The sequence below is a fragment of the Gymnoscopelus braueri genome (genome assembly GCF_963280865.1).
Source record: "Gymnoscopelus braueri genome assembly, contig: SCAFFOLD_63, whole genome shotgun sequence".
Classification (NCBI taxonomy): domain Eukaryota; kingdom Metazoa; phylum Chordata; class Actinopteri; order Myctophiformes; family Myctophidae; genus Gymnoscopelus; species Gymnoscopelus braueri.
In genome coordinates this window covers 318,934-326,448 of record NW_027660477.1, presented here as the reverse complement: position 1 = coordinate 326,448, position 7,515 = coordinate 318,934, and the positions used below count along the sequence as shown (strand labels likewise).

The 7,515-nt window shown below is 39.0% G+C and overlaps 1 pseudogene across 1 annotated transcript; it reads left to right on the top strand.

Moving 5' to 3' along the window:
- Nucleotides 1-1,441: 1,441 nt before the first annotated feature.
- LOC308081528 (torsin-1B-like) lies at nt 1,442-6,256 on the top strand (annotated as a pseudogene). The gene is made up of 5 exons (XR_013935080.1): nt 1,442-1,514; nt 3,152-3,408; nt 4,113-4,290; nt 5,098-5,225; nt 5,655-6,256. The product of XR_013935080.1 is annotated as a torsin-1B-like (transcript).
- The last annotated feature ends 1,259 nt before the right edge of the window (nt 6,257-7,515 follow it).

Below are 7,515 nucleotides of genomic sequence, written 5' to 3'. Positions count from 1 at the left end.
TAGACATAGAGACACACGGGGACTACAAATTTCACGCCCACTTTTGAGACAGCGCCGCTACTCGAGGTCCGTTAGAACGATGAACTGCAGCTGCCAATGCATTCCCTATGAGAGGATATGAAAGTTAGCCTACTTTTAAAATTATCCTGCATTAACTGAAGACGATATTGATTTAAATAAAAATATGTTTCCAAATGTATGGAGTGTCTTTGTCAACATATCTTCTTGTTTTCTTAATAGTTGATGTGTTTTACATTTAATTTGCCACTTTAACGAGTTACCCATAATGCTAACACAGCAGAGGGTAGACAGCAGACGGGCATTTCAGTGACATCACTGTCTTTATGAGCGCCGAGCGCCGACCAGTGGCGTACCCACTGTAGAGGCAGGAGAGGCGGTCGCCTGCCCAACTAAGATCTCGCCTCCCCTAAAAAAAAAAAAAAAACCCGAAAATGTGTCATTGCGTGCTTAATGTCCTCAAAGTCACGCATCCAACTAGCTTTGAACTGAGCAGATTGGACCTTCTGTTCCAGAGATAATGACCAAAACCTATTGAAAACGGCCACTTTCGCCAGTTTTCTGGGTATTGAAAACCTCAAGGGATGCGTCCGTGACGTATACCATGCGACCACTTAAACTCTGGATCTCCGATGCTAGCGGTTTTGACATACTGATGGAGTATATTATAGTAAATTGTGGGTAGTATATCGAGATGAAAGATATGGGACATTAAAAAGGACAAATTAAACAAATGGGACAGATTATTAGAACACAAAAAAAATCGCTACAGCCTCAGTAGTTAACCAGTGAAATGACGGTATTTTACAATGCCTCTCATAGAGATTGCATTGAGAGCTGCAGTTCATCGTTCATCATGATTTGTGTGCATGGGGTTCTCATCTTAAACAAGCGTAATGCTTAATGAGGGTTTCCAGTTTAGTAGACCTTGTATTGTGAATTTGTACTTCCATGTACTGTTATGTACTGTCATGTACTATTCTCATGTCTTTCTAAATAAACTACATCAATCGTTCTAACGGACCCCAAGTGTCAAAAGTGGGCGTGGATTTGTAGGCCTTCCGCTTCCGGTCGTGTGTCTCTATAGAATTCAGTACAGCTTGCGCACTGTTGTTTTAAATTCCTAATTCTGTTTAGAACCACACCAACGAAAATCGGGAATCGGGTCATATAATACCTATTTCTAAGAGTTGTTTAACCATTTCTAAATAGTATTTAGAAAACAATAAATAGTATTTAGAAAACAATAAATAGTATTTAGAAAACAATAAATAGTATTTAGAAAACAATAAATAGTATTTAGAAAACAATAAATAGTATTTAGAAAACAATAAATAGTATTTAGAAAACAGACCGTTTTCCGAATTTCATTTATCAAATATAAAATTCAAATTCAAATGGCCGAAAAATACACGGACCCATCATGGATTTCGCGGTTGTGTCAGTAGCAGCAGCTCTCATCATCTTCTGCTATCCCAACACATTTGAGATAGGAGGTGTTACTGAATGTTGTGAACCCAAGTGGATCTCTTCCAACAGATGAGGTAACGTGGAACTGTTTTTGTCTGTCCTGTGTGGGCATTTTACATATTCGAAAACTTGTGAAATGGGACCTTCTGTATAATGAGTACTTTTACTCTTGGTACTTTACGTATATTTTGTTGCCAATACTTTTGCACTTTTACTTGAGTAAATGTTGTACTTGTAACAGACTATTTCTACAATAGAGTATTGATACTTTTACTTAAGTAAAACCTGTAAGTACTTCTTCCATATAGCCACCTAGCCTGGCTCCACCCCCTGAATCGCTTGCTTCGCATGCAGCCCACCCAGAGCAGCACTCAAGACACACTAGTGTGTGTGTGTGTGTGTGTGTGTGTGTGTGTGTGTGTGTGTGTGTGTGTGTGTGTGTGTGTGTGTGTGTGTGTGTGTGTGTGTGTGTGTGTGTGTGTGTGTGTGTGTGTGTGTGTGTGTGTGTGTGTGTGTGTGTGTGTAATGGGGGGTTCAGGGAGGTAGACAAAAGGACACAAACAATACAGTACAATAATACCAAATAAGACATTCCCTCTAAACTACATCTAGCCAAAAAGCTACACATCAAAGGAAGTTATCACTCATCATCAAATACAACAGATGAATTATAATAACATCACCCAGACATAACTGTATCAGTTTTAAACTAGGCTACCATAAAATAACACATGGTTGTCACATTGCTAAAGAGAAATCAAAACCAGCCATGCTGGTCATTTGTAATACATGAATCAAAACAGAAATAACACACAAGTTTGGTGACTTACGTTTGGTCAGTCAGTTGGGACACAACTTAGATATCCTGTAATGAACTGATGAACTAAACTAAATGAACTAAACTAAACTTTTAACTATGTTAAACACATTCTAGAAGGCTGTGTTTCTGGGTTCAAGGTTCAAGGAGCTTTATTGTCATTCCTTTTACAGAACAAAATGTGTTACCTAGGTCCTGGTCAAGGCAGAATAAATAAAATACTTATTTTCTCTCTTTAGTTTAGTTCAAAACTGCATATCGGTATGTTTCGGTATGTTTCACTTATTTGCTCGCTAGTGCTACTGCTGCCCAAACATATCTGATCTACAAGCATACTGGTGGTTGTGGTTATTTTTGGGCAGCATAGGCAGGGGGCCGGGTCAAATAAGTGCAAGTGAAACTTAAGTGCTGCATGCTTGGAGAGAGAGGAAAAGAATGCACTCCATTTATAATATCCATTTATAATAATAATACCTGGAATATATATATAGCGCTCTAAGTACTCAAAGTCGCTTTACATGTGTGTGTGCGGGCCAGGGGGAGAGGAGGAAAAAAAGAACAATTTTATTAGGAAAAAAACATAACAGCACTTCTACAGGCAAGACTACAGTAAACTTTAGTTTTATTTCATAGGATTAATGAAGGAATAAGTCGGTCCCTCTGCGCCCTTGCAAGCAAAACCTCGGGGAGCAAACGTCGATCAGATCGGTGGCTTTGCTCTGCAACCTCCAAAAAAGGTCATGGAGGGGAAGATCTGGGCTATAAATGGTGTATTGTGAACATATGGGGTTTGGTGGTTAGTGTGGAGATGTGCTGATTGTTGATTTTATACTTTGCATTCATTAGGTCTGGAGGCTGGGCAGCATATAGGGCAGCATATAGCAACACGCATCATCCTGAAAGCGGTGTCTGGATTCATGAACGACAAAAACCGCAAGAAGCCCCTGGTCCTCTCTCTCCATGGGCCGAGTGGTACAGGGAAGAACTTTGTCAGCCAACTCATAGCTGCGAACATCTACAAAGAAGGCATGAGCAGCAGATTTCTCCATGTGTTCTCAGCTGAACTTCACTTTACACATGCAAGTCAAATTGAGACCCACATCTAGCTCTAGAATCAACAAATCCTCCTTTTGGTTAAATCTGTTACTACACTGGTTCAACAGTTGTGTCATTCTAACTCGTTGGTTTTCAAACTTTGTACCCAGGGCACACCAACAAGTAAGTCAAAATATCTCAAGGCACTAGGGATGGCCATCCTGAAAAACAAAAACAAACGAAAAACCTCAACCTTTAACCACAACTCGTTAAGCCCATAAGAATAAACTGTACTATTTTAGAATGGATGAATGTCTGTGAATCACTCAGGGTCCCAAATTAACACTCGCCAGGGCTGCGTTTGTGAAACTGTTACAGGAACCCAGTATAGCCAAATGTGAGTAAAAGTTGTCTTTGGTCAGTAAATAAGTTTCACTTATTACACAATGTGTTGTTTTGTGTATGTTCCTACTTAGGATGGGTTAAATGCAGATAACACACTGCATATGCAAAATACACAGTGAGAAATATCGAAGGAGTATATACATTATTTTATTATATATAGCAAATAAGAAGAATTATAAATCATAACTCTTTGTACAGTTGTATATATTGCAATAATGATGTGTGTGTGTGGTTGTCTCAATTCCCAAGACACGCTGTACTGGGCTTGACTCACGGCACACCGTTTTGGAACCACTGTTCTAACTGCACACAGACATAATAGTTTTTATCGTTGTACAGTATTTATTTGTCTGTTGTTTATCCCCAGTCTCAGTTACAGCAGTGGATCAGTAGCAACGTCACCGACTGTCCGACCTCCATGTTCATCTTTGATGAGATGGACAAGATGCATCCTGGCCTGATTGACAGCATTAAGCCCTTCCTGGACTACTATAAAAGACTTGATGGAGTCTCATATCGGAAAGCCATATTTATTCCTTCCTCAGGTGAAGACAAAACTCATTAGTTTGTTAAATAACAACTATTTCTTACCTTAGGAAGGAACAGGTTGAAGGAACACAAACCAAGCTAAAGTGTTATTTTTGTCCTCCTTTAGCTGTATTTCTAATCGTCACAAAATACAGCTGACTTTGGACTACACTGTGAGCGTACATTTTTATATAGTTTTGCTGTTGTTGACCGTGGCCTCCGTTTTACTTCAATTCATCAAGTGTTTTCTTATTTTTTGGATTCTTCTTCTCACCGTAAAGGAATGTTAAACAAACAAAAATTCTCCTTGTATTCAAGCAATGTTCAATTCAATGGAGTTTTATTGGCGTGAGAAAACATAAGTTTTACATCGCAAAAGCAAGTGTCAAAACATTATAATACAATTTAAGAAGAACATGAGGATACCAATCCTTCAAGCCTGGCCAAGTTACTATCACCAACACATTGTCTTTGTTATTATGCAGACAATCAAAAAGATTGATTGTACCAGAAGCAGGTAAAAAAAAGATACCAGAAGCAGGTCATTTCATGATGTCCATCCCTTTTTTATCCAATGTGCAACATTAAATTAGGCCATATTTATCATTTCTCAGCACATTGAAGCACTAAGCATAGCTGAAATAAATCTAATTGTGCCAGGAGCAGAGCAGTAGAAAAATCAAGATACCCCCATGGTTTGTAAATAATTAACTTGATCTTATTAATTTGTTTTTAATTGTTTTTACTTGTGTATGTGTAACACACTGACTTGTCAATTGTGAATACTACAGGTGTTAATACAAAGTTAATTTTGTTTATAATAGTAATGCTGGAGGTAACAGCATCACAGAGACAACTCTGGATTTCTGCAGATCAGGACGAGACAGAGAGGAGATTGAACTGAAGGACCTCGAAACAAATCTTTCTCTGACTGTGTTCAACAACAAGCAAAGTGAGTACTTGATGCATTCATACTTTACTGAAATGCCTATATAATTAGAGGTACATTGTCATTAAAATAAGATTCCATCTGACAACGTCGTCAGATGGGGGAAGCAAGGGGGTCATCTCGGTAAACTGTGTAGTGTGGGCCATTCTTCAATCAAATACCTCATTGTACTGCGCTACTGGCGGCTACTGCCTAGTTGTTTAGATCCCATATGCCGGGTACTGCCTAGTTGTTTAGATGCCATATTCTGAGAGGACATGGGAAGTCATTGACAAGCCCACATTGGCTGGCCTTTTACCAAAGCCAGCCAATGAGGAGAAAGTGATGAGAAGTGACGACTAGTGGCAGCGTCTGTTTATTGACAGGTTTGGCAACCTGTAAAAATTCGGACAGCTTTTTTCTCTGTGTCTTTTTTGTACCCTTATGGTGTAGGTGGGCTATGGCATACCAACGTGATAGACAAGAACCTGGTGGACTTCTTCATACCCTTTCTCCCTCTGGAATACAAACATGTTGTCCTGTGTGCTAAGGCTGAGATGGCTGCCAAGGGCCTGATACCGGACCAAGATGTGGCTGAAAAAGTGGCCATAGACCTTGCCTACTTCCCTAAGTCAGAGAAAGCCTTCTCTGTCAAAGGCTGCAAGAATATAGGGAGCAAGCTAGACTATTATCTCTAGATCTATTGTTGTGCAGTTATTAATCTTATGTCTTGTGGGGGCAGACCTTGTAGTCAGTGGGTGTCCACTGATTTAAATCCATCACTCTGTGTGCATTTTGAGAGGAAAATGGACAACATAGACATAGACCTATTTATAACTTGATGGGGGATCTTAGGACATCCTTTAACATCTTGAAAAGTTCATATTTCATGCTAACTATTATTTTACACTAGGGCTGCACGAGATGGACAAAATTTCATACCTTGATATTTATGCAAAATATCTAAATAGGGTTATCGCGATTAATTACATGATTTTTCATAGTTAATCATGCATGATTCATGATCAATTGCAAATTCATCGCAATTGTTTTTATTATTGGTCGTTAGTTAACATTAACAACCAATTTATACATATATAAAAAAAATTACAAGTCAACTGCTATTTCATTTTCAATGAAAGGTGAGCGCTGGTCCTGTGAAACTGTTATGGTCGTGTCTCACTCGGAACGACTACTCTGATGCTGTAATGTGAGTAATTAAAGTATTTACTGTACTGTATAAACACTTTAGATTGTCTCTGTCGGGTGGAAACCTCATATGTCCAAAACCGTTACTTTTCAGGATTCAAATTAATAAGTAGCGTATTTACAAGCTCAAAACACGTCGCTTTGCGTCGCGTTTCGAGCTTGCAGATCTGCTACTTATTTTTTAAATGTTTTTTGGGGCTTTTTCTGCCTTTTTTTTATTGATAGTTTACAGTAGACTGACAGGAAATGGGGAGAGAGTGATGGGGAGTGACACGCAGCAGAGGTCGTCGGGGTCGGGATTCGAACCCGCGACGCGTTGTCAGGCTGCATTAGCAGCCTAGGTGCCCGGACCACTACGCCAGCCGTTCGGGCCAGATCTGATACTTTTGATGCTTTTATGTGACGCTGTGGTATGATCAAGTAGGGCATTCATTTACGAAAGAAAACACAAAAAGTTAGAATATGGAGATAGGAGGTTTCTGCCCGACAGTGACGATATATGTGAGAGGAGACAAACATTTTTGTCCAAAGTTTGGTGGGACTGCACCCTTATGCTTTTTGGTTTTAATTTATTTCATGTCATGCTGCTGTAATTTTGTTTTGTGAAGTACCTTGTTATAACAAATAAAGATGTACATAATGATGTACATCTAATGTGTACATCATGTACATCTAATGAAAAAATCTCCCAGGTTGTATTCATTCTGTGATATACAGAAGTCTATTCTTACACAGTGGTGGAAGAAGTAGTCACATGTTTAACTTGTTGTTTAAAAGTACTAATACCACAGTAAAAATACCTCAGAAATTGTACTTAAGTACATGTATTAGTTACTTTGCACCACTGGTCTTACAGATGATTGGGGTATATGGGAGAGGTGGCACAAGCTCTAACTTTGGTTAGGGTGCTGTTCTCCTGGGCACAGCAGACAACCCATACATCACCCCACTAATTATCACCATTATTGAAACAGTTTTAGGTGTAATGGTAATGGCAAACACCAATTTACCCCCCCCCCCATCCACATTTCAAACAAATGACCCTTGATACATTCTTAATAAATACATCTGCAAAGTTGTAAATTACTTTCACCGTAAACAAAGT